Genomic DNA, 27,875 nt, shown 5'->3' on the forward strand with positions numbered 1-27,875 from the left:
TTTTGTAAACTGAGTACATCACATGTCACCTTCCTTTTGCAGAAAGGCATCTGTAAATCCATTTTTAAAAAAGTTGGAAACCATTTTTGAATTTATTCTCAATAATTTATGAATCCAATCCATTCCACAGAAGCAATTTAATGTATTTTAAAATATTCAAACTACATGATAATCTCATCAGTGAAAACATTTTATTTTTGGTTATTCTTGAATGAGTTACTGCTTGGATGAGCAACTGACAGAGGAGGAATGTTAGTTGATCACTTAAAAGATACAGTCGTATGCTAGATGCCTGAGCTGCATATTTAAGGTATCCTCTAGGTTTGTTTTCTCTACAAATTTTGATAAGCTGTTGGACAACTTCTGGAATGCTTCATGAAAATCCAGATAAGTCGTATCTATTGCATTATAATTAAGTACACTCTTAGTTGTTTTCTTTTAAAAGAGAACAGACTTGCATGACTAACCTTATAATTTTGAAATCCAAGCTGATCATTAATTTTTGTTGTTTCCTTAATAGAAGCTGTTTATTTGCTTTTGTCATGGAATTTTTGTCACTGTTTTAAGCAGACTGATCGAGATTTCTTTGGAAATGTTTTATCAACCCTCTTAAATAGATGTACTGTGTCGGTTCTCTGGTATCATACCTTGTTGATTTATTAAATCAAGGATTAAGGCTTCTTTTATTTTCATGTAATATGTGCCATCTATATCAACTTTTGTCTGATATAAAGGCAAGCAAAGATAAATCATTAGGCATCACCCAGTGCCCCCAATAATAAGAGAAAGATAAACAAAGTAAAGCCCCTTTGGAAACGCTGAGTCTTCATGGATTCACCTCCAGAACTCCTGCAGCATCTGCATCCTGAGAGACTCCTGTTCACTCAATCAGCAACTCGAACTCCAAATTCAAACTTCTGAAATGATCAGGAAGCTTAAATCACCAGAAGCACTTTGGGAGCCCTTTTTGCCCTCAGAGACAATGAAATACGTGTTGTCATCTCTTTGCTAAGTCTAGCCTAGTTCTTTTAAAATGTTGGAATGTGATTTTTATATTAATATATCCTCTTTTTCCTGCATTAAAAACACTTTTTTTCAATATTCATTTGTCATTCAATGACATGTACACCTGTTGTATCTCCCTGTTAAATATAATATTTCCCTCAATGCCCCATTCCTATTCAGCCTCTCATTTTAAAAATTGATTTGTCTGTTAAATATTTTGGTAATTTTTTGCATGTCCTTTGATAATTTAATGTGGCATTCGATCTTCCCACTCCAATTGTGTGCCAGTGCATCAAAATAAATGAAGTCCTAAATTTAGTGTTAGAAGTACATGTTCTGTTGAGCCCTTTTAGGATTTCAGGACAACTCTTTAATAGGAGCTGTTTATTTGCTTGTAAAGTGCCTTTGTACACATCTTTAAAAGGGTGGAGATGAAATGCAGAATATACAATAATGAAAGAGCAACAGATATGGACCATAGATAGTACTAAAGACCCTCCCTGAAATTCACCTATTTGATAGTTTTTTTTTTGGTCAGCCAGCTTTTCCTTCTTTGGGTAGATATCCTATATTTAGATTGTCTCTTCATATAAAGGGTCTGCTTTCTCCATACTTAACATTTTCTTACATAATTGTGTTGAGTGCTTTCTGCATTGACCTCTTCTGCTGTGAGTCACCTTCTGTTTCTAGGAGGACAGTTCTTGTTTGGCTGATTCCTCCAGTTAGAGATACATCAATAATCTCTTGGTTGAGATTGCAGCTCTGTAAATCTCTTTCAGGTCTATAAATTTCCAGTGAGTCCATACTTAGAATATTGCTCATCTCATTACATGAAGGATGTGGAAGCTATGGAGTGTGGGCAGAGAAGATTTAGCAGAATGTTGCCTGGATTTGAAAATGTATCTCAGGAGGCAAGGTTAGCAGAGCTAGGGCTTTTCTCTGGAACAAAGAGGTGACTTAATGGAGGACTACAAGATTATGAGAGGCATAGACCAGATAGATCACCAACACCTTTTTCCCAGCGTCGGAGTAGCAAACACCAGAGGACAATGTTAATAGTGAAGGGAGGAAGGATTTTTACACAGAGAGTTGTGGGTGCCTGGAATACATTGCCAGGTGTGATGGTGGCGGATGGAATAAGTAAAGGACTTTTAGAAAGAACAAAGATGAAAGAAAAGTAGAGGGTTATGAGGTAGGGAGAGTTTAGTTTTTTTTGGGGATCAGTATTTATAGGATGGCACATTGTTGGCTGAAGGACTTGTTACTGTGGTGTAATGTTTGATGTTAGATCTTCCTTTATGCTGGATTGAGTCAGTTAAAAGTTCTTTCCTTTATGTCGAAGAAAACAACCAATTAAATGTCTATCGAGCCTTTTAAGTTTTGTTCAGCCATATTCCTCTTGTAAATTCTTCCTCAGCTTGCTAAAATAAATGTTTTGATCAGATTGTGAAAATGAACAAACAAAGGAAGGACATACACCACATTGGTCTTGTTGAATTTTAGTGTATTCAGCAACTTTGATTATTTCTGCTTGTAATTAATTATCAGCAAATTTTAATTAGTTTGTTTGAATGTTTTATTTCCATGAAAGAACAAATGTGAACAGGAATAAAAATCTGTCGGTGGATGTAGTAGTTGAAGAAAGTAGGAGACTTCCCTGTTGAGGGAGTAATGAAGTAAAGGATACATTAACAAATGGAGAGGATTCAGATGGTGTTGGGGAATTTCTTTATTAGAAAAAATGTTAAAGAATAGAAACTTGTGAAAGTTGAGATTCTGGGATTCTTTTTAAAAACAGTTAATCATATGATCCAGTGACACGATTAACTAAGAATGGGATCATTGTGTTCTATACGTTTCTCTACACAAAAGTGTCGAAAATGTTGTAAGTTTGGATTTAGATTTCCACTGTCAAAATATTTAAGTGCTAAATCTGAAAATAAAATTCAGTTGACGAGCATCATCCTGTTGTTACAGCCTAACCTATGCCCTTTCCCAGGATTTGCAGAACCTATATTTCTTTGAGTGACACCTGTAAAACTTCAACAAAAACATGGGCTGAATAAACACTGGCATTTAATGACATTCAGTCAGCAGTATGAAGGACAGCATTCACTGCTGACTGTTATCTGATCTCCAGTTTTGTGGTGTACATGATGGCAAATACAAACCCTTTTCACACTGGCTAACCAGTAAATTGGCTGTTCCACAAATCAGTTAAAGAAGCCATTTTTGCCATTCATTCAGGACCACTGTTAACCAGCTCACTGCGCCCTTTTACACTCACCATCAGGCATCCCAGGGTAGAGGGGTGCCTATCCTCACTAATTGATCCCAGGATATCCTCTGTCCCTTTCACACTGGGCTAATTGGCATGCAGGCATCAGATAACCTCAGGTTTAAACTAGTTTGGCAGGGGGGTGGGGAACAGAGTGTGAGAGCAGTGTCCAGGGAGTATGGCTACCTAGATAGGAATAAAAAAGATAACAAAGGTAGGATGGAGATTAGGGTAGAAGGTAAAAAAGAGAATATATGTGAGGGTCATTCTCTGAGATGCATATATTTTAATGCAAGAAGCATAGTGAACAAGGTAGATGAGCTGAGAGCATGGATAGATACTTGGGGTCATGATATTGTGTCAATTAGTGAGACCTGGCTACAGGAGGGGCAGGACTGGCAACTTAATATTCCAGGATACATTTGTTTTAGATGTGATAGATCAGGGGGTAAAAAAGGAGGAGGAGTTGCTCTGCTTGTTAAGGAGGACATTACTGCCGTGAAGTGGCAGGATGGTATGGAGGGATCGACCAGTGAGGCTGTTTGGGTGGAATTGAGGGGTGGAGGAGGCAAGAGGGTGCTAATAGGGATGTATTACAGACCACCAAATGGGCCAAGAAAATTAGAGGAACAAATTTGGGGAGATAACGTATATGTGTGAAAATCATAAGGTAGTGATCATGGGAGATTTTAACTTCCCACACATTGATTGGGATACCCATACGGTTAGAGGGCTGGAGTTTGTTAAATGTGTTCAGGATTGTTTTCTAAATCAGTTAGTAGAAGAACCGACTCGGGACAGTGTAATACTGGATCTCCTGTTAGGGAACGAGCTAGGTCAGGTAGCGGACATTAATGTTGGAGAACCAATTGGGTCTAGTGATCATAATTCTGTTAGTTTTAGGGTAGTTTTAGGGAAGAGCAAGGCGAGGCCTAAAGTTGAGGTTCTGGATTGGAAAAGAACAAATTTCGAAGGAATAAGAAGGGATTTTGGGAGTATTGAGTGGGACAGGATATTTTCAGGTAAGGATGTTAATGAAAAATGGAGGATAGTCAAAAAAGAAATTTTGAGGGTACAGGGTACTTATGTCCCAGTGTGGATCAAAGGAAAGGCTGGAAGTCTTAGGGAGGCTTGGTTTTCGAGGAATATTGGAAATTTGGTTAGGAGAAAAAGGGAGGTGTACAAGAGGTATAAAGAGCAGGGAGCTGAGAAGTTGAAGGAGTACTACAAGGACTGTAGAATGAATCTTAAGAAAGAAATTAGAAAGGCCAAAAAAAGGCATGAAGAGGCTTTGGCTGACAGAGTAAAAATAAATCCAAAGGGTTTCCATAAGTACATTAAAAGTAAAAGATTAGTGAGAGATAAAATTGGACCCCTTGTAGATAGCTAGGGTAGGCTGAGTGAGAAGTCTGAGGAAATGGGGGAAATTTTGAATGATTTCTTTGCCTCTGTATTCACTAGGGAAAAAAATGTTGAACCAGTTGAAGTAAAGAAAAATAGTGGGGAGGTCATGAAGCATATAAGGATAACCGAGGAGGTAGTGATGGCTGTGTTAAAAAAGATAAAGGTGGATAAATCTCCCGGACCGGACAAAATATTCCCTAGGACACTCAGGGAGGCTAGTGGACAGTTAGTGGGGCCATTAACAGAGATATTTAGGATGTCACTGGCCACGGGGGTGGTGCCAAAGGATTGGAGGGTGGCGCATGTGGTTCCTCTGTTTAAGAAAGGGTCCAAATGCAAACCTTGGAATTATAGGCCTGTAAGTCTGACGTCTGTGGTGGGCAAGTTGATGGAAAGTGTTCTGAGGGATGCTATTTACAAATTTTTGGAGGTACAGGGATTGATAGGGAGTAATCAGCATGGATTTGTCAGGGATAGATCATGCTTGACAAACCTGATTGAGTTCTTCGAGGGGGTTACAAAAAAGGTTGATGAAGGGAAAGCTGTGGATGTTGTCTATTTGGACTTTAGTAAAACTTTTGACAAAGTTCCCCACAGGAGGTTAGGAAAAAAGGTGGAGGCATTAGGTATAAATAAAGAGGTAGTGAAATGGATTCAGCAGTGGTTGGATGGGAGGTATCAGAGAGTAGTGGTAGAAAATTGTTTGTCCAATTGGAGGCCGGTGACTAGTGGAGTTCCTCAGGGTTCGGTCCTGGGTCCACTATTATTTGTTTTATATATATTAACGATCTGGATGTAGGGGTGGAGAATTGGATAAGCAAGTTTGCGGATGACACAAAGATTGGTGGTGTTGTGGACAGTGACGTAGATTAAAAGGTGATTTAGGAAGGCTGGAGGTGTGGGCTGAGAAATGGCTGATAGAATTTAAAACAGATAAATGTGAGGTGCTACATTTTGGAAAGGCAAATTTAAATAGGTCATATACATTGAATGGTAGACAATTGAGGAGTGCAGAGCAACAAAGGGATTTAAGAGTTATGGTAAATAGTACCCTCAAGGCTGATACTCAGGTAGATGGTGTGGTGAAGAAGGCATTTGGAATGTTGGCCTTCATAAATCGGAGTATTGAATTCAAGAGTAGGGAGGTTATGATGAAATTGTACAAGGCATTGGTGAGGCCAAATTTGGAGTACTACACTACACATCAACAACTCTGTAGTAGAAAGAGTGGAGAGTACAGTTTTGGTCACCAAATTATAGGAAAGATATAAACAAAATAGAGAGAGTGCAGAGAAGGTTCACGAGAATGTTGACAGGATTTCAGGGTCTGAATTACAGGGAAAAGTTGTACAGACTGGGGCTTTTTTCTCTGGAGCGTAGAAGATTGAGAGAGGACTTGATAGAGGTGTTTAAGATTTTAAAAGGGACAGACAGAGTAAATGTGGATAGGCTTTTTCAATTAAGAAAGGAGGAGATTCAAACTAGAGGACATGGTTTAAGATTAAAAGGGGAAAATTATAAGGGGAACATGAGGGGAAATCTCTTTACGCAGAGGGTGTGGGGATGTGGAATGAGCTTCCGGCAGACGTGGTCGAGGCGGGATCATTGGTTATATTTAAGGAAAGACTGGATCGTTAAATGGATAGGAGTGGACTAGAGGGGTATGGACCGGGTGCTGGTCAGTGGGACTAGGAGGGTGGAGATTTGCTACGGCATGGACTAGTAGGGCCGAACTAGCCTGTTCTGTGCTGTAAGTGGTTATATGGTTATATGAATCATATACCCCACCTAAGCGATTCATCCCCGGAGTGATCTGATGCCTGCGTGCTGATTCACGAGCGTTCACACTGGCACATTAACTGGTATATTGGCAGTTAGTTACTGGGATAAAGTGCCAGTGGATATCTTTTTTTGATAACTGTCTTAACTAGATAATGGGACAGATGTTTAAAATTTGTGGAAATCTTTTGCCCCAAATGCAGTAGGGCAGAATCCACATGCCATGCAACATCACAGAGATATTCCCCTGATTTACAGGAATGTATTCTTTTTTAATGATAAGGGTGGCTGCTACATCTTCTAGGGGGTTTCAGTATCGTGTGTCTCAATTGGCAATTCTGCAGAGGAAATGCCTACATAAGTGTCTGAATGAAAACTGATTGTTGGATCATAGAAAAACTCAAAAGCTGCAGATGCTGGAATTTTGGGCAGACAATGAATTGCTGGAGTGTCGTTAGGTAGGACTGTATCCATGGGAGAAATAGTCAGTCATTGTTTTGGACAATGGATGAGGCTGAGGACAGATGAATGGTTTGGTGAGTTAGAATAATTGCCTCAAGGAAGCTCATATTTAGACTCAAACATTGTAGGTGTTTGGTGAAGTGGTCACCCAGGTTATGTTTGGTTTCTCCAAAGTAGAGACGGCCACACCAAATGCAGTAGATTAGGATAGACAATGTATATATAAAGCCTTGTCTCACCTAGAAGGTCTGTTTGCAGCCCTGGATAGAGGTGAGTGGGGAGATGTCGGGATGAGCTTTGAACTTTGCGGTTACAGTGGGAAGCGCTGAAGGGAATGGAAGTGTGAGTGGTGATAGAAGAGTGGACCATGGAGTTCCCAAGAGACTTAACCCTGCTTTGGACCAACCTGAATGTCTGTAAAATAATATTATGGAAAACATCACCTTTCCCACTAAAGGATCAGAATCTTTCAAAAGCCTCAGGAGAACTCACAGACATTTGTGGGAGGTTCCATTTAGAGGAAGAGAATAGTTGCTCTTGTGTTAACCACTGACTACTTCAACCTTGTAACTTTGATAATGGAAGGAAATGTAGACATGATGTCCATCCCCTATCACTACACCTGGAAATAGAAATTCCTAAAATGTCATTTGATATCTTAGTGGAGTTGTTCCACTACAATATTTGATTCTTGTCCTAAAGGACAATGAATATTATGACTACAAATCAACAACTCTGTAGTAGAAAGAGTGGAGAGTACCAAGTTCCTTGGAGTTCACTTAACTAGTGACCTATCATGGACATTTAACATCTCACTTGTCAGGAAGGCTCAACAGTGACTGGACTTCTTAAGAAGACTGAAGCAGGCAAGGCTACTGGCCACCATTATGTCAACCTTCTTTAGGAGCTCTCTTGAGAGTGTCCTGGCCACCTGCATCACAATGTGGTATGGTTGCTGTAGAGAAATGGATTGGAAGTCAATCCACAGGACCATAAGAGTGGCAGAAAGCATAACTGGAGTCTCCCCGGACCTCCCCCCCACCCCACACACTCCCCCTCCATTTAAGTGATCTACCAGGATCGTTGTCTGAAGAGGCTGTGCAAAATCCCTTTCCACCTGACACACAGCATCTTTCAGCTTCTTCCCATGGGCAGTGAGAATATTGAACGTCCCCCTTTTGTACGGACATCTCTCATGTTCCCCCATGCCTTGATGAAGGGCTCAAGCCCAAAACATTGGTGATGTATCTTTACCTTTGCTCCATAAAGGCACTATTTGACCTGCTGAGATCTCCAGCATTTGTGTTTTTTTTCTCACTTAACCACGATGTCAATAGAATCCTGTGTTTTACCAACCAAAGGAACTGCTCATCCAGATCCTAATTTGTACAAAACAATGTTTGTTTGTTTGTTTATTTATTTATTTTTATACCTTAAAATTCTTGTCCTGCATTTGTATTATTGGTATGTTGTGTTATATCTGGTTGTGCATCTGCATGTTTTGCACTGAGGACTGGAGAACATTGTTTTGTTGGGTTGAACTTATTCAATCAGCTGAGAATAAACTTAACTTGATATCTCACTTTACAAGAGAGAGATTTTTGCTCCAAATATCTAAGAATAAATTTAGAAGAATTGCTTGTAGAACCTGTTTCCATCACAGAATCTCATTTTATGGATGAAGAGAAAAATGAATTGCTACGGAAATCAGTGATCCCATCTTGTAGTCTTTGTCATTGTCCAGCCAATTAAATAAGGAGTGATAGAACAACCCCCCAAAGACATTAAATTAAGGGTTAATTGATATTGAGTTGTACTTTAATAAATGATCCTAAATGAAGAATCTAAAAGAAGCTCTGGTAACATGTCACTCTCATATTATTGTTTTCAGTCAGAAACTGCCATTAGGGAAACAGCCAGAAAGAAAAAGGTTTGAAAGTTTTTACTCGATTAATATTTAAAGTTGGTTTTATTTATTTTCTGCACTCTCATATCATGCAAGTATTGTGTGTAACGTGACACAATTCTTAGAATGTAAATTAAAATTTAGACATACAACACCGTAACAAGCCATTTCAACCTAAGAGCCCGTGCCGTCCAATTAATCTACACCCCCTATGTTTTTGATTGGCGGGAGGAAACCAGAGCCCCTGGGGAAAACCCACGCAGACACAGGAGAATGTACAACTCCTTACAGAGAGTGCGGGATTCGAACCCCAGACCCGATCCCTGGCACTGTAAAGGCATTGCGATAACTGCTAAGCCAACCATTCTATTAATTGATGTACTTGCAAAGTACAGTATGCTATAGCTCTGATTGAGTTTTGAATCTATGGATTCCTCTGTACATGGAAGAATTGGAGGCTCTCATTAAATGTAGACCTACATTGATAGATTTTCATTGATAGATTTTTTTTGCAGAGTAGGGGAGTTGAGTGTTATAGAGAAAAGGCAGGTAGGTGGAACTGAGTTCACATTCAGCCATGAACGTATTAAATAGTGGAGTGGGCTGAATCCTGCTCCTATTACTTATGTTCTACTTTCCTTTGGATGAACATACTGATGTCAAGTCTTGGTTCCAAAGTATACAGTAGAGCTCATCAGTTGATATATGAGTGGCCTTTTTAGATGACATAGTTGATAAAATGACAGGTCAGTTTCCAATAAATCATTCATTTGCAGAACTAATATCTTCCAGCTTTTAAAAAAAAATCAGCTGCAAGAAAGATTGCAGTGCAAAACTGAATGAGGAAAAGAGTCAATACATTAGATCCCAAGCAAGCTACAATACTCCAAATAAAAATACAGGAAGGAATAGAATTGTTAAGCTAATAGATCAAAATACATTAGAAAGCTGAAACAATATTGCTGTTAGGAAATGATAATAAATCTGAATATAGCTTGGATATTGTATATATTGCCAAGGTATTTGCAATCTTAGCTATCTCATTGTTCAGCACAGAAAAAGGGAGAACCATTACATGGAGATTCTCAATGAGCTGCCTGGCAGCACTGCCAACTTACTGATGCATTTCCATCTGGGGGAATCTGAGAAGAAGGGATTACATCAAGGATAGACCACTCCACACAGAAAAGACAGGTGCAATAAGATGCCAGCAGAAAGCCCAACAATTCAGTCCAGTGGGATCTACACCACAATAGCTAGAGCCCTAGCCTTAAATGACTTGTTTTGGACTGAGCTATAATTTATTGTATGTGGATGCGGGGTCCAGGGAATAAAAAGGATATTCATTAATATGGTTTTGCAATGTCTGGGAATAAAATATTCTTTGTTTAATTTTTTGAAGTTTGTTTAATAAACAATGGGCAAAATGGTGTGACAAATTTCTATCAGCTCTGTGAAGGTTAGGAATTTTTTTTGAGGTCAACATTGTTTCTCCCTTAACTCCATAACGTGCCAATTTCATTTACCAAATCATCTTGTCATTGTGAATGATGTCTATTAGCTTAACTGTAGTTATTTTGAGCTGAACGAGAACCACCTGGGTATTCTTTGCTGTTCAGTCTATGTCAGGAAACAGAAGCCCAATTAAAACTGCACACTCTATTTCCTAAACCTGGAAGATATTTTAGAGGATATAGATGACCATGAATACTTCTAAATCTTTTGTTGATTCTCTAGCTGCTTTTCTTTCTTTGTAAAAAGACATTTGCCATTGTGAAATGATAATGAGGGTTATTAATTTGAGAAATGTTTTTGATAGGCAAGCCCAACACCACAAACATTCGGTGCATAATTTTATTTGTTAATTGATGTGTACTTACAATTTTCTTTAACTTTTGGAAGGGTTAGTAGCACAGGAAGAATTCAGGCTTCCTGACTTGGTCACTGAAAGAAAACAATATTCAGCAAAATGCTAATAAAGCAAAACTGATTACAGTAACAAAGTTTCTCAGTCATCAGGAACAACTGAATTACTGTCATAACAAAACTACTTTGCATAGGTTTAAAAGGAATATATTTAAGAATTCTCAGTAAAATTTCCTTTTTACTTTGATCCGCATACATGTTATATTTTGATAATCCTTTAAATTTTATTTCATGGCCACAGTCTTTTACTTGTAGGTTTTCTCATTGAAGTTTAATGATTTAATCTGGGCTGCAATCACTTGGTTTATAGATTATCCAACATTCCTGGTGTAAACCCATGTGGAATATTGGCACCTTCAGGCACTGTTTCTACTAAAGTAATAATTGAAGGATTTTCCATCACAATGTTATTGACGAATTTGGGCATTGACCTTTGAGTGAGTGGAAGATTTCTTAAATCCAAGCTGTTAATCTTAAAGATCAAAGTCTTATTTGTCCTAGATATCTATATTTTGCCATGGGCAAATATTAATATTCATTATTGTTTAATAAGATTTTTAATGACTTCATAAAAACATCACGATTCAAGGCATGGTTTTTTTTAAGATTGACTGATTTTCAGTCTGTCAAAATGTGACAATGTTGGCTTCAATTATTAACAAGATAAAGGGCGGGTTGGAGTTAAGTTTAACTGGAAGGAGCACACAAGAAAATAGAAGAAGCAGGTCACTCAGTTCCTTATCCATTATGTTGTCCTCAACTGCTCTTTAATTCCCATAAACTTCCAAGAGACCAAAAAAACACAATGGCAACTTACTTTACTGAACCAAATATTCATAAATGTCTCATAGTGAGTCCAAGCTTTAACTCACATTGGGTACATTTTAATATATATTACAAGCTTTGTTACTTTGCCCTTGTTCAATCAGTTAAACATTCATTAAAGCTTTCTGATATTAATTCAATTATTTTAGAACATAAAGAGTATTACCTCTCAAATTAAAACATAATACCAAAAGACTCAGGTCAAAAGTTCTTGTAGAAAAAAAACAGAGTTAACTTTTCAGATCAATAACCTGAAACAAACTGCCAGAAGAAATGGTAGAAGCAGTTCCAATTATGACATTTGGACAGATATATGGATAGAAAAGGGTAAAAACCACACACAGGCAAGTGGGACTAGCCCTTGGTCAACATGGATGAGTTAGACTAAAGGGCCTGTTCCATGATGTATGACTCTATGACCTAATTTTGGAATAATTTTGCATTTCTTGGAACTTGATGACCACATAACCTCTACTGTGCTGTAATTTTCTGAGTCTAAATAACAGAAGGCAGTGGAGTGGGCTGGATATGGGACAGGGAGATTAATGGTGGAAGAAAGGGAATGACTGTATTAGGGTGAAATACTGTAGTCATTCAATGTTCAGATCTTTCGTCTAAGTAATATGTTGCTAATCTTTTGAAGTCAGCATGATGTGTGGCTTACTGGGACTTGCCCCAGCAGGCCAAAATATACAATTGAAGAAAAACAAAGGAAGAGAGGAATGGCAAGCACAAATGATCAGTCCTGATGCAGAAAGTTATCTGAAGTAGAAGAATTCAATGTTGAAATTGTTCCCAGATAAAAATGTGTTGTTGTAACAGGACATGGGACTATAGAATGAGGTCAGAATGAGAGTGGGATAGTGAATTAAAATGATAAGTCAGCTAGAAGCCACCAGGTTCAGAAGGAGCTGCTACCCCTCCACCATCAGACTCCTTAATGACAGACTCAATCAGACCAAGTACATTTGGGTGGAGGGGTAACAGATCTGCACCCAGTAATCACATGGTCTCAACCGGGCTCTGACCTTTGGTGGGGGCAAGGGTAAGAACTTGACTGAGTTAACATGTTAATCACTCTGTGATGGTGTGAATGATCTACTCAAATGACCAGGTATCGTTAGTGCCTGTGTGCTTGCATCAGTCTATCAGAGCATAGCCAGTGGTAAGTCAGAGTGTGACCGGCCGCACTGTGAAATATAACTGCAGTCAGCGTGGCTGTCAGAGCGTGGCTGGCAGGGCTCTTAGCACATACTTGTGCTTTAAATCATCACGATTTCTTTTAATACCTAATTCAATGAAATACTCTGTAAATTATTGTTATTGTTTAGAGAATAACTGCAAGCTGGTCTGTGGGTTTGTCCTAAGTTTGAACAGTCTGAAGCCCAATTTTCCTATGGTCTTTTATACATTGAGCATGCCTTATTAAACTCTGCATGTTTTTCCCCCACAGTCTTTTAAACATGAGCATGTATGTGCTTTATTCTCGCAACAATTTCACTGCCCCGTGAGTACATAATACGTCACTCGTGACATCACCGCTGGAGGTGGGAGCCCCCTTGAAATCCTGGGTTCCTGATGAACCAGGTAAATCATGGTGTAGTGGGAAAGGCTCCCTGGGTGCAGCTTGCCCGGTAAGTTTACTTGGTTCCTAGGAGGTTTGGCAGTGTGAAAGGAGCTTAAGGACACGTGCACTTTATTGATTTTCTTTTGTTCTCTCTGTATTACATAGTTTGTTTGTTTACATTTGTTACCTTTTACAGTTCTTTTGTTTACATGTTTACACTGTGTATATTTTTTACCCTACCAATTAGTGGTAATTCTGCCATGCCCACAGGAAAAAAGGAATCTCAGAGTTGTATCTGATGTCATGTATGTACTCTGACAATAAATCTGAAAGAAATACAAGCCCAGGGTCACTCCTGCGGAATTAATGCAGTTGCTCTCCAAGTGATCACCCATTCTGTATTTGATTTCTCCGGTGCAGAGGTGGTTGCATTGTGAACACTGAATGCAGCAGAATGCATTGCAAGGAGCACAAATGAATTTCTCTCTTGCCTGGAATGACCAGGTCCCTGAATGGTGGGAAGGGAAGAGGTTAAAGAATGGGAACTGCACCTTCTGTGGCTGCATCTGAAGGGAAGCAGTGAACAGAGATGGATGAGTGACCAAGGAGTTGTGAAGGGAGCAATTCTTTTGAAATGGTGAAAGATGAGATGCTTTTCCTTAAGCTTATGTTGGGCTTCGTTCGAACTATGTAACGGGCCAATGATCGAGCATGAGAATCGGATGGAGAACTTACTTCGGAGTTTGACCTTACCTCGTTTCCATAACTGTAAGTGACTTGGAAGTGTACGCCACTGGTCTTCTGTCTTGCAGTCATGCTGCCCCTAGGCCGTACTGTGAGACATTGCATGTCAGCATCACCGGTCTACATATGTCATAGTAGGCAAGGACTGGAGGGCAAGACGTGAGTTTCTTTAGGGCATCGAAGGCACTTTGTTCTTGCTTATGCCAGGTCCATTCGATGTTTCTAGACGTCAACTATTTGAGTGGGGCTGTCAGTTCACTGGAGTTGGGAATGAACTTGCCCACGTAGTTCACCATGCCCGGGAACCATTGCAAGGCAGCTACATCTACTGGCACCGGGATTTCGCTGAGGGCCCTTGCTGGTGAAAACGTGTCCCACATGGCTAACTTGATTTAGATGGAACCTGCACTTGCAGGGGTTGAGCCGCAGGTTTACCCTCTGTGTCAAGTCTAGCACCTTCTTTAGGTTGGCATCGTGCTCTTCTACTGTCCTGCCACCTATAATGGCATGTAAGGGTACCCGCTGAAAATTTGTTCCATAGACCCTTAGAATACCTCTATGGTTGAATTGAATGCCAAATAGCATCCTCAGGAACCTGTACTGACCAAATGCAGTGCTAAATGTAGTCAGTAACGACAAACAATAGTCGAGTGAGACCTCCCAGAATGAGTTCTTCGCATCCAGGACTGAGAATACCGTTGTGCCAGCCATCTGTGCGGCAACCTCGACGATGAGCATGGGGTGATGTGGTCTTTTTAGGGTCACATTGAGATCTCATGGATTTATACAAATTCAGATTTCCTGTCTGTCCTTTTTCGTGGTAGCCTTCATAGAGGATATCCATTACATAGAAACATAGAAGATAGGAGCAGGAGTAGGTCATTCGTCCCTTCGAGCCTGCTCCGCCATTCAACGAGATCATGGCTGATCTTAAAGTTCAGTACCCTGTCCCCGCCTTCTCTCCGTAACCTTTAATACCCTTATACTGAAGAAATATATCTAATTCCCTCTTAAATATATTTAATGAACCTGCCTCTACTGCCCTCTGTGGCAATGAATTCCACATATTCACCACCCTCTGGGTAAAGAAATTCCTCCTCATCTCGGTCCTAAATGGTTCGCCTATTATCCTCAAACCATGGCCCCGGGTTCTGGATTTTCCCATCATTGGAAACATCCCATCTGCATCTCCCCAATTAAGTTGGTTCCGAGACTGGAGTTATGATGCCCAAGTCCTGCATTCTGTCCAGCTTGGCTTTAACTTTATCCTCTGCAATTGCCACATCCTGTCCTGGGAATGGGGTGGTCTCACTGGCTTGGTTGGCTCTTCCTTCTAACCTCCAACCACTGTCTGCTCACTGGTCCCACCTGTATCGCGTCGATGCTTGTCGCCTGCTGTTGTGGAGAGATTAGCCTTTTACTGTTTTCCTCAGTAGTTTCATAAGCCAAACACATTGCAATGGCCTTTGCTAATGTCAGCTCGCTGTCTTGCAGTAGTGCCTTCCACATATTATCGTTGAAAATGCCACAGACCATTCTGAGTTTAATTAGTTCATCGCAAAGTGTGCTGAAATTTCAGGTTTTCGCCCTGATTTTTAAATCGCTGATGTATGAGTGCATCAACTCGCCAGGCTTTTGTTGAATTTGTGCCTTTCCATTGTCACATTTCTCTGAATTTACACTTTAAACATTTGGGTTCCTCTCGCAATTCAGCCGGGCTGGTAATGAGGTTCCCATCACACACTTTACCTGCATACATAAACGACCTCTCCCTTCTAATGGCTTCTGGGCCTACCAAATTTAACAGAATGTACGCCCTGGTACAGGCAGGCTTGTCACTATGTGCTGCTGCTATAAATGTCATACTCCTGTTCAAGATACATCAATTTTCTGTAGATTTCCATTAAACACAAGTCAGTCAGGCCACCTGAATCCATCCACCATTATGGCGACTGTGCAAAACGTGGTTGCGGTTACTCACTGAGAAAGATTTGCAACTGGAAGACGTCAGGCTTGGGACAGTCTTGATCCTACTTCTGACACCATGTTCGTCATTGTGTGTTTAATCACGAGTCGAATCGACAGGTGGGGTAAACCAAAGACTTCAGTGACCACAACTAAACAGGGTAGGGAGAGAGAGAAACCCCACAGTGTGTGGTGTATGCTCCCTGCTGGTTCTCGATTCCACTAACGTGACCTCACACGTGCGCGGTGCGCTGTTCAGAGTACGGTGGCTGCAGTGTGATTGCTTCGGGTGCAGGGCAGCCAATGGCAGCGGCTGTCTACATGTACCAAACTAACCAGAGAAATCAAATTATTATTTTGGTATGAGAAGTTAGATCAAGATTTCTTTTTCACTGAAATTAATAAATGCTCTTTACCTTTTGTTGATTTATGCAGCAAGGGTCTTCAGAACAATGAACAATGGAGACCACACTGAATTATTTATCACAAACCAGTTTTTGTTTAGACTTTCAAGTTGTTTAATGCAAGATTGATCCACATTTAGGAGACCAAATAAAAGTGTGTAGGAACTTTTGTTTGAACAGATTTCTCCACACCACATTCTGCATGTAGCCTTTCTGGAAAACTGATCAGTTTTGTTTTAATCTAGCAGTCAGTTTATGACAACTGCCTATATCCACCAAGGAAATCACGTTGCTCTCCATTGCAGGCAAAATCTTCGCTAGGATTCTACTAAATAGAATAATACCTAGTGTCGCCGAGAATATTCTCCCAGAATCACAGTGCGGCTTTCGCGCAAACAGAGGAACCACTGACATGGTCTTTGCCCTCAGACAGCTCCAAGAAAAGTGCAGAGAACAAAACAAAGGACTCTACATCACCTTTGTTGACCTCACCAAAGCCTTCGACACCGTGAGCAGGAAAGGGCTTTGGCAAATACTAGAGCGCATCGGATGTCCCCCAAAGTTCCTCAACATGATTATCCAACTGCACGAAAACCAACAAGGTCGGGTCAGATACAGCAATGAGCTCTCTGAACCCTTCTCCATTAACAATGGCGTGAAGCAAGGCTGTGTTCTCGCACCAACCCTCTTTTCAATCTTCTTCAGCATGATGCTGAACCAAGCCATGAAAGACCCCAACAATGAAGACGCTGTTTACATCCGGTACCGCACGGATGGCAGTCTCTTCAATCTGAGGCGCCTGCAAGCTCACACCAAGACACAAGAGAAACTTGTCCGTGAACTACTCTTTGCAGATGATGCTGCTTTAGTTGCCCATTCAGAGCCAGCTCTTCAGCGCTTGACGTCCTGCTTTGCGGAAACTGCCAAAATGTTTGGCCTGGAAGTCAGCCTGAAGAAAACTGAGGTCCTCCATCAGCCAGCTCCCCACCATGACTACCAGCCCCCCCACATCTTCATCGGGCACACAAAACTCAAAACGGTCAACCAGTTTACCTATCTCGGCTGCACCATTTCATCAGATGCAAGGATCGACAATGAAATAGACAACAGACTCGCCAAGGCAAATAGCGCCTTTGGAAGACTACACAAAAGAGTCTGGAAAAACAACCAACTGAAAAACCTCACAAAGATAAGCGTATACAGAGCCGTTGTCATACCCACACTCCTGTTCGGCTTCGAATCATGGGTCCTCTACCGGCACCACCTACGGCTCCTAGAACGCTTCCACCAGCGTTGTCTCCGCTCCATCCTCAACATCCATTGGAGCGCTTACACCCCTAACGTCGAAGTACTCGAGATGGCAGAGGTCGACAGCATCGAGTCCACGCTGCTGAAGATCCAGCTGCGCTGGATGGGTCACGTCTCCAGAATGGAGGACCATCGCCTTCCCAAGATCGTATTATATGGCGAGCTCTCCACTGGCCACCGTGACAGAGGTGCACCAAAGAAAAGGTACAAGGACTGCCTAAAGAAATCTCTTGGTGCCTGCCACATTGACCACCGCCAGTGGGCTGATAACGCCTCAAACCGTGCATCTTGGCGCCTCACAGTTTGGCGGGCAGCAACCTCCTTTGAAGAAGACCGCAGAGCCCACCTCACTGACAAAAGACAAAGGAGGAAAAACCCAACACCCAACCCCAACCAACCAATTTTCCCTTGCAACCGCTGCAATCGTGTCTGCCTGTCCCGCATCGGACTTGTCAGCCACAAACGAGCCTGCAGCTGACGTGGACTTTTTTACCCCCTCCATAAATCTTCGCCCGCGAAGCCAAGCCAAAGAAGATATCCACCAAGGAAATAAAGGTAGTGTGTTGGTGAAAGAATTAATGAAGCATATACAGAGTTGAGTACTTGTTTGAGATCTGAATGAATCGAGTGTTTTCAATGCAACATTTTTGCCATAAACTATCTGAGATTGAGAGGTGGGTTTGGGAGGGGGCAATATTACCTTGAAAATGCTATTGCTGTCAATGCATGGCTTCAACCCAGAAGAGGGATCTTGGCCTTATTAAAAGCTACAAATAAAAGGTTAAAAAATCTATTTCGTGCAGCCTTCTAAATTGAGAAAGGAACTTGGTGATTCTATTTACAGTCATGTGCTTTGAATCTTTTCTTTCTCTCCCCAATTAAGTAATTATATTGTTCCCAAGACCTTTCCTGAATAACCTACCTAAAACATTGTTCGCTTTTCTGTCTTCTCTTCAGAAAGCAGTCTATGACTGTACAGTTTTTTTGAATAAAATTGTGTCAGGATTCTAAATGGAGATTTGAGCATTGATAATTTCTTGAACTCTCATGTTTCCCTTGAACATTTCTATTTGATTTTGGATGTGGGTGAACAGCCAGCACTTATTGCTCAGTGAGTATCACATTTCAGCTTTTAGCTGCCTGGTAGGATGCAAGATTACTGAGGAGGGGGAGGAAAAAAATAAAGTAAGATGCTATTTATATTAACTGATTAGCATAAACTGGCTCCTCCATCAGTGATAGATCTTCCTCTGTAAAATGAAAGTTGCAAGTTCATGTCCAAATCCTGCCAGCACTGTAGATGTCCAAAGATGAAGAAAATGGATGACCTTCCTCCTCTGACTCGACAGGATTCTATTAAACACTAACTGGAGGCTCGTCTGTTCACGGCTGAAGTCATTCTGAAGGTGGGCAGCTTCTCGTGGTTGCATGGACCGCCTGTTTTTTTAAAAAACACAGATGCTCTTATACTTAAATCGGAAAGCAGATGTTGTTTGCTTCCTGTCTACTGCAACAAGCCATGGCTTTGTGTGTAATTCTGACACTGCTGTCAATAAGTAGTAATGCAAGAAAACAGGAATGACCACTGAATTTCAGCTTTGGAATCCAGTTGCTTGATAGAGAAAACGACCTGTATAACTCTGCTAGCTCATCCGAGAAAGTTTAAAGAAAGCCGTTCAGTGCATTTCAATTCTTCATCCTAGCAATAAAGAGGTATTGTTTTAATTCCTTGCATTTTATGACAGCTGCTGGTAATGTTCAGAGGTGGTTTGAAGAATTATGTCCATGCTGTGACTATCATTGATTTATTTTTAAAAGAAACCCGCATGTTTGTGTTGCCTGGAAGATGACTTGATGCTTGCCTAAAGTTTTTATCTGCTGGGCTACTAACTACTCTTAGTTTTACTTATTTATTCTTCTGCAAAAAGAAATTTTTTTTTCTAAAGTACCGGTACATCAAACTAATTAACAATCTAGTATCATTCAGCATTTGAGGCTCTACAATAGTTAATTCTGTAATATTTTTCAATGCCCTATATTTGAATCATGGTAACTGGAAAAATGGAATAGTAAATGGATTGTTCCACCAGGATTTCATTTTACAGGGAATTTTGATTGGTCACAGAAATATTCTGCTTTATTCTCCTGCCAAATAGGAAGTCTGCTTATTTTCAATGCTGTGTTCAAACTGTCAGGCAACAGATCGAGGTTTTGTGGTCAATCAGGAAAATGGTTTATAATTAAGTGGTATTTGTTATCTTATCTACAACAAATTCAAATTTACAAAATAAATTGAGTGGGAAAAACCAGTTAAGATCCAGAAGGCGCAGTCATGATCACTAGTGCCTATTGCAAACTTGGGGTGGCTAGGATTCTATTACATTATACTGCAAAATTAAATAGAGAATGAGGTTATAAAACCTCTACTATAAAGGAACTTAATAGTTTGAATGCAAAATTTGGTCACAAGAAGAAAATAGGAGTGGATATAAGTGCAATCTATTGAAGAACTAAAAGGCAGATATATGGAACAGTGGGATAGAGGGAAGTGTGGTGGGTGGGGGAGAAATGTAAAGTGGCAGCTTTGCCAATTTTATAAATGTCTTATTGGCTGAGCTCTAGAAACAAATTTATTCACACCTTATGAGTGAAGGAACTTCTCATACTAACCATCAGAAACTCTCATATTCATGAAACTATTTATTTGTCCTGCATATATATTGTTTATCTCTGTGTGTGTTATGTCTGGTTGTATGTCTGCGTGGTTTGCACCGAGGACTGGAGAATGCTGATTTATCGGGTTGTACTTGTACAATCAGATAACAATAAACGTGACTTGACTTGAATGATGCCATCAAAGCCATCATTTACTGTCCATACAAAATTGTCTTTGGGACGAAAGTAGTGATCTGTGGCCTTCAACAGTGTATCATGTGAGGGTTCAGCACTGCAAATGACCCAGAATTGTGACTTAATGGTGAGGAAAGATTGGCAGATTGGTGTGTAACTGAAAGGGGAACATGCAGGGGATGTTTCCACATGCCTGCTGCTCTACTCCTTTGAGGTAGTGGAGGTCATGGGTCTGGAAGATGCTGTTGTAGATACCTTAATAAGTAATTGTGGTGAACTGTGTAAATGACAAACAGACAGTGAAACTACTCTGTATCAGCAATGGAGGTGAATAATTAACCTGGTAGATGGGATGCCAATAATGTATTCTGCTTTGTCCTGGATGTGATTGAGGTTCTTGATTGTCAATGGAGTTGCATTTGTGCAGATAAAAAGAGAGATGAATTTATTTAGTGTTCCATGATGAAAATACTTGATTGCTATTGAAGCATTTTTTCCAGTCTTGTCATTGAAGCATTTTTTCCAGTCTTGTCATTGCTGTGATGCAGGAAATGTAGAGCTAATTTTCACATACACTTTTGACATTCAGCATTGCAATAATGTTTGTCAAAACTGACAAGAGAATCAATTTGCTCAATAAACATTGTATTACCAATGTATTGATCAGGAGATCAAAGATAAATCCCTAATATTTTAAAATAGCATTAGGGACCAGTCAACAATACTACTTTGGAATGTTCACATTAAAAAAATTGTGCTGTGGTTTCTTGCAACTAAACCAACTATTTTGAGTCAGATGTGACAGTTTTAGTAACATATGCTCAATGGATATGCCACAGAAAGTGGAGAATATTCCATCAATGAGTTGTCTTGCAGATATTGCAATGCTTTGGGGAGTCAGCAAGTGAATCACTCACAATATAATCAGTCACAATATTTATGGGGCTGAATTAGTTCAATTCCTAGTAACTAATAATGGCTTTCCCAGGAAGTTAATGCCATAAGACTCTGCAGGCAGTGGTGAATGAATGAGTTGGAAGAGAGTTGGATTCTGCTTTATGAGACATGGTCATTTCCTGAAAAATGTAAAACACACATAATATTTTCAACTTCATGAAAATCTTCCTTTGTGATTGACAGAATTTTATGTGAATTTGATAGTTCTGCAATTGTTTCACTGTTCCTTTGTTTTCCAGTTAATTAGTTGAATTTATATTCCCTGGATGGCATGTGGGATTTAAATTTGTACATGGTGCAATCATTCGTTCTCTGGATTACTTGTCCCACCCTCATTATCATGAGATACTATTGCACTAATATAATTGGCCTCATGAGACAAAGCAAAAATGATCAAATTGTCAATTAACATCTTTTTCAATTAAAAATGAAAATCTACAAATAAACTAGCAAGCAGGCTAAACTTTTAATCCAATTTTGTGAATTTTTAAAAAATGCCATGTAAAAAACCATCATTCTGGAATTGTTGAATATTAGGCTGCTTATGTAACAGGTGTTGGTCAGTTTGCAATGACAGTTTTGTAGCCAAGCAAGAAGTTAAATCTATTTACATTCAAAGTCATTTGAATTATGTGCATTTTATGGAAGGAAAGCTTTATTCTGAATGGGACATTTGCTTTGCTTTGTGCTCTCGTGCTGTATTTTGTTTGACTCATTATAACAAATATTTGAGAAATCTCTGTTGTTGAAACTGAGAAGGAAAGGCTGTCAACCAGGTTATTATTGTATACTTCCTCTCTTAACTGATGAGGACATAAACGGAGCTTTGAAATAAATACCCCACCTCCGTTATGTGAAACTGCACAATGCCTGACAAAAATGAATGATTATATTGCACCTGAAACAAGGAATACATCTGCTGAATCATATTTTTGCACATGTTGAATTTGTATGTTTGATAGAGAATTGAACAGGAATATCCTTTTGTTGATTATACCAAGAAAAACATATACAGCTCTCAATAAATACCAATTAAGGATTTCATAAATTGTTTTTGGTATATTTGTATTAATAGAATTAATATTTGAAACGGCTTATGATGCAGCTGAAGGACATTGTACATTTACTCGTAGTGGCCTGTAATGTTATAAAGCTAACTTCCTGATGGCCAGTGTTGTCTCAATGTACTGACAGAATTTGACTCACTTCAAAATTAGATTTAGATGAATACTATTGGGTTCCAGTGAACAAGTTGCTTGGAACATTTGTTTCCCATCTGAAGTATATTGTATTGAATAACCCAAGTATTTTGAATGTTTATTCTAAAGCAAGATATAATTGTATCACATAAACAAGATTTTCTCATTGTTTTGCCTGTTCAGTAAAGTGGATCACCAGCCCTTTCTGTTACTGCTTTCACTAAGAAGTGCAAGTCTCAAGCAAGAGACTCCAGGGAAGTGCCATTTCCAGATCCCCAACTTCATTTGTCATTCATCTGGTGGCCCAGTATTTTAACATTACAGATCATTATGAGTACATGTCCAAGCTTGAATTCAAAGCATATTTTCCAGTAGAAACTACAAAAGTTAGTAACCTCAGTAAAATAGTGCCTAGAAATAACAAGGGTTAAGGGGCAGAGGTTTAGAGGTAACATGAGGGGGAACTTCTTTACTCAGAGAGTGGTAGCCGTGTGGAATGATCTTCCGGGAGAAATAGTGGCGGCGGAGTCAATTGTATTATTTAAGAAAAGATTGGACAGGTATATGGATGAGAAGAAGATGGAGGGTTATGGGCATTGTGCAGGGAGGTGGGACTAGAAAGGGGTGTTTGGTTCGGTGCAGACTAGAAGGGCCTAATGGCCTGTTTCAGTGCTGTAATTGTTATGTTATGTTATGATGTATTAATCTGGAACAAAAAAATTGCTGGAAGAACTTAATGAGTCAGGCAGCATCAATGGAGGGAAAAGGAAAAGTTTAAACCCTGTTCTGTCCTGAAACATGATCTAGATCTGAAATGGTGATTGACTATTTTGCTCCATTAATGGTGCCTGACCTGCTGAATTCCTCCAGGAGTTTACTTTTATCGGTCATGAAATAGCATCTGCTTAAATAACAATGACTGATTTTCTGATGGCTGACAAGAACTTAAAATTCCTTCAATGCAAGATGGATCTGATGATAATGTGGGCACCCATCTGGCATAAGAAGAAGTAAATAGTTCTGTGTTGATTCCCGATGATCTTGTAGGATTGTAAATGGAAGTTATTCACCCAGCCATGAAATATCACTTTTCAATTGCTATACACTCTATCATACTTTTGAACCCCAACCCAGTGTGGAGTATTGAGGAAATATTGTATAACTAAAGCACTAAAATATGGATGTGATATGGTCACAAATGGACGTCAGAGATCCTGTCACACCATTTTCAAGAGGAACAAAAACATTTTTGATGTCTGTTCAACATTTATCTTTCAACCAATGTAACTAACAAAGTGGTGACATGATTACATTGCAGCTTGTGGGAGCTTTGTGCGACCAAGTTGTGACGAATTAGCTGGCAGGTTTCCTGTAGTACACCACTGGCTATTAAAAGGTTTAGTACATCCTGAAATTGTGAAAGGTGATATACCACATTCAGCACAATCGCAAAATGTAATCTTCCTGTAGATGTAATTTTTCAATAAACCAAATATCCTGAGTTACTTCAGAACTCAGCAGGTAATGCATAATAATATCAAATAAATGAGCAGCGCAGGAAAAACTGCATTTCCCCTGTTTTATTTTGCACAGAATCTCATGGGTATATAAAATATTTGGTACTTTATCATGAGTTACTATTTTAGTTTTAAAAATCTGTTAAATTTAAAATCTACCCATTACTTGAAGTAAAACACGAAAAACTGCAGGCACTGTGGTTAAAGTAAAAACACAAAGCTGGAAAAACTCTTTCCGACATTTTTCCATACCTCGATGAAGGGCTGAAGTCCGAAATATACATAGCCCATATTTATCTTTGCTATATAAAGGACACTGTTTGAACTGCTAATTTTCTCCAGCTTTGTGTTTTTACCCATTACTTCTACACACTGATACCTCTGCTTGGTAATACCCTACAATGTCCTGATTTATAAAATAAACTTTCAACCTCCAGAAACAACACTCACAGGCAGTTCCCAGATTATGCAAGGGTTCCATTCCCAGTTGCAGTCACTGCACGATGAGCTTCGCCTCCCAGGCTTCACCCGCATGGCTCATTTCGTAAAGGCACGCAACCTGTCCTACTCCATTGAGGACATCAGGGAGATGAACAGGTCCTGCCAGGTCTGTGCGGAGTGCAAGTCACACTTCTACTGCCTTGACAAAGTGCACCTTTGAACGACTCAGTGTCGATTTCAAGGGTCCTCTCCCTTCCACCAATGGAAATGTGTACTTTCTCAATGTTATTGACGAGTATTCACGTTTTCCATTTGCCATCACCTGCCAAAACATGACCACTAGTATGATAATCAGGGCCTTGCACACTATTTTTGCCCAGCTATATCCATAGCAAGCAGGGCTCATCATTTATGAGTGAAGAGCTTTGCTAGTACCTGCTCGTAAGGGGCATTGCCTCAAGCAGGACGACTAGCTACAATCCCCAGGGGAACAGACAAGTTGAAAAAGGGAACGCAACTGTATGGAAGCCATGATATTGGCTCTCTGGTCCAAAGGCCTTCCAGACTCACGCTGGCAAGAAGTCCTACCCACAGTGCTTCAGTCCATCAGGTCACTCCTCTGCAAAGTGACCAATGCAATTCCTCACGAGCTTATGTTTACATTCCAGAGGAAATCCACATCAGGGACTACTCTCCCGGCTTGGCTGATGTCACCAGGGCCAGTCCTGCTGAGAAAGCATGTAAGGAGGAGTAAGACAGACCCCTGATGATTGAGAGGGTGCACCTGCTGCATGCCAACCCAACGTATGCCTAAGTGGCATACCCTGATGGCAGACAGGACACCATCTTGATCAGAGACCTAGCACCTACTGGAACTAAGAGTCTGATGCCTCAAGTGTGCCAGGAACTACTGAGTATCCCACTCAGGGTCCCAGAGTTCACTGCTTGGGAAGAGGACCGATTCACCCCTCGACCTGAGCCAGAGCCCTCAAGAACCACTGACCCTGTACCACAGGGAGTCCAGAAGTTCGAAAAGCCCAAAGTCCTCCAGTACTGCAGCACTCGACCAGAATTACCAGACCCCCTGACAGACTTGACTAGTAAATATTTGTAAAGTATTAAGATTTTTTTGAACGAATGGTCTCTGTTTTTCACCCACAGGCTCGATTCTGAAGGAAAGGGTGAATGCACTGAACTGAAATTCACTGTCTGTGTGTTGTTCAGATGGCTGGCTCCACCCTCACCTACCCCAATATAAACCCTGGCTTTCCCCGCCTTACCTCAGATTCACCTGAGGACTATTGTGTCTACCGGCCATTGATTGTAAGCTATTACAAGCGTGTTTGTACTCCTCATTTGTCTCTGAATGCAATCAGTCACATTACACTTGGGCTGCAGTGATGGGGAGCTGACAAAAATCCCCGACCTCCACATTGGTAAGATAGGAACTTGTTTTAAATAGCTGCCTGCTGCAGGCGCTCCCCAAGTAACGAATCGTCCATGGCTCGCTGCGGAGAGGCTGTCTGGGAAGGCTGGTGTTTAACAGGTGTAAGGTAAAAACATCATGAGTTGGGACCGGAGAAGGAGTCACCCAGTACTAAGGAGGGTGACCTTGCACGCTCAAGATAAGTGTGGCAATAACAAGATGATGTGCAGCAGACTAACAGAGAAGGGTAGCAACAGCTTATTCATTTGTCAATGTAATGGTATGATAATTTACTAAGTGCGTGTCCTGAGGTATAAAAAAAACACCACTTGCTGATATCGGGAGAATGCGCCTTCTCCAACTAACACTGTTAGTTGCAAGTGTTACAATCCGGTAATAAAGAACCTTGATTTCGACTCAGTCTGGTGTCTGACTCACTCATTCTCGAACAAAGCAGACCTAACACAGGTCAGGGCAAATGTGCAGTTGTTCAGGACTCAGAGCTGCACGGTAGCTGGCACACAATGCAGCACCTCGAATGGAGCACTTGTTTCTATAAACTCATCGCCTCCTATCGAGCGCGATGGAAGCTGTCTCTCCGATCATTGGCAATGTAGGCTCCACAGATGGAGATTTCTCTCTGGTATCAGGCTCAATGGCCAACAACCACTCACGATTTCTGTGATGTTACTTGGGGAGACTTCTTAAATAGATTAGAGATGCAAGATTCAAATAACAGAAAATACTTTATTTAATGGTGCCTTCCACCATCTCAGGAAACTGTTCACACACACTTCTATACATATACATACACCCCGCAGTTACTACAGTGAGAAGGGTGTATTCTTACACCTTTAAACCTCATTAGAACGTGATTCGTTAATCTGCGAAATCGCTTGGTGACTGTGGACCCCAAATTTTGCAATTTTTCTGTAAAATAAGGTGATTAAAATTCAGAATACCAATATTAAAAGAATATGCTTGCTTTATTTCATTGAAATGATTAGTTATAGATAGCGGATCCTTTGAAAACTGGTAATATTTGGGTTTGATTATACGTGGGCACTCTGTGGGCACATCTGTTCCATGACTCGGGTGGAACATGATATGAAATCTTGGACCCCAACTACCATGTTCTAGTGAGGTTTTACTGTAGTTCACATCATCCTGACTATATCACAATTTCTATTAATATTGCTTTTGCTCGTACTCTTGTTCTTGGGAACATATCACAGGGTCACTACAATCATCACCAGACATGTTTCTGAAACTTGGCCTTTGATTTTCCACATTATATGTCAATGTTATGCTTCATATAAAATATATTTAATTCTTCATCCAAGTAAGATTAATAAATAGTATGTCATGTAGTTCCACAATTCTACACTAGGGTCAATTAAGGCCTCAGGGTTTAGTTCCAGAATTTGCAAGGCAATAAGTATGTTGTCACTCTGCAGACAAGGGTATGTGTTGAATACATGTCTGAAAGGAGCAGTTGATTTGTTGGGAATTAATATTTTAACCAGATGAAACAAGCTGGTTAAAATATTAATTTCAAGTCCATGTGAGTAGGTGAGGTTTATTTAAATGGAATTTGCACTTTGATGATAACATATTAGGGGATGTGGGGAGAAGGCAGGTCGGTGGAGTTCGGTCATAAATTAGATCAGCCATGATCGTATTGAATGGCGGAGCAGGCTCGATGGGCCATTTTTGGCCTACTCCTGTTCCTACTTCCTATGTCCCTATTACTTTTGTGACATTGAAAGAAAAAGAAGATGTAAAATTATCCAATGTCTGCAACAGGAACATATAATTATAATTAAACAAAATTGCAGGATTATGGCAGGAGAGGAATGAATTGCATTGCTCTTTGAAAGGCTCATGCTCAATGGTCTAAATTCTCTTAAAA

At 40.2% G+C, this 27,875-nt stretch overlaps 1 protein-coding gene and 1 long non-coding RNA gene across 7 annotated transcripts in view; one reads left to right on the forward strand and one right to left on the reverse strand.

The window, feature by feature from the left end:
* The window catches only part of LOC138736749 (protein eva-1 homolog C), a 336,320-nt gene that overhangs the window by 263,202 nt on the left and 45,243 nt on the right, over positions 1-27,875 (forward strand). The gene's annotated exons all lie outside the window — the stretch shown is intronic.
* The window catches only part of LOC138736750 (uncharacterized), a 166,563-nt gene that overhangs the window by 36,084 nt on the left and 102,604 nt on the right, over positions 1-27,875 (reverse strand). For 5 of the 6 annotated variants that reach the window (XR_011340550.1, XR_011340551.1, XR_011340549.1 and 2 more), the window contains one exon: positions 10,715-10,778. This is a non-coding gene — a long non-coding RNA (uncharacterized lncRNA). Of the gene's footprint in view, positions 1-548; positions 918-10,714; positions 10,779-27,875 lie in introns of those variants that run through there. The other variant, XR_011340554.1, reaches the window with a different exon arrangement.

This window comes from Narcine bancroftii, chromosome 6 (genome assembly GCF_036971445.1).
Source record: "Narcine bancroftii isolate sNarBan1 chromosome 6, sNarBan1.hap1, whole genome shotgun sequence".
Taxonomy (NCBI): domain Eukaryota; kingdom Metazoa; phylum Chordata; class Chondrichthyes; order Torpediniformes; family Narcinidae; genus Narcine; species Narcine bancroftii.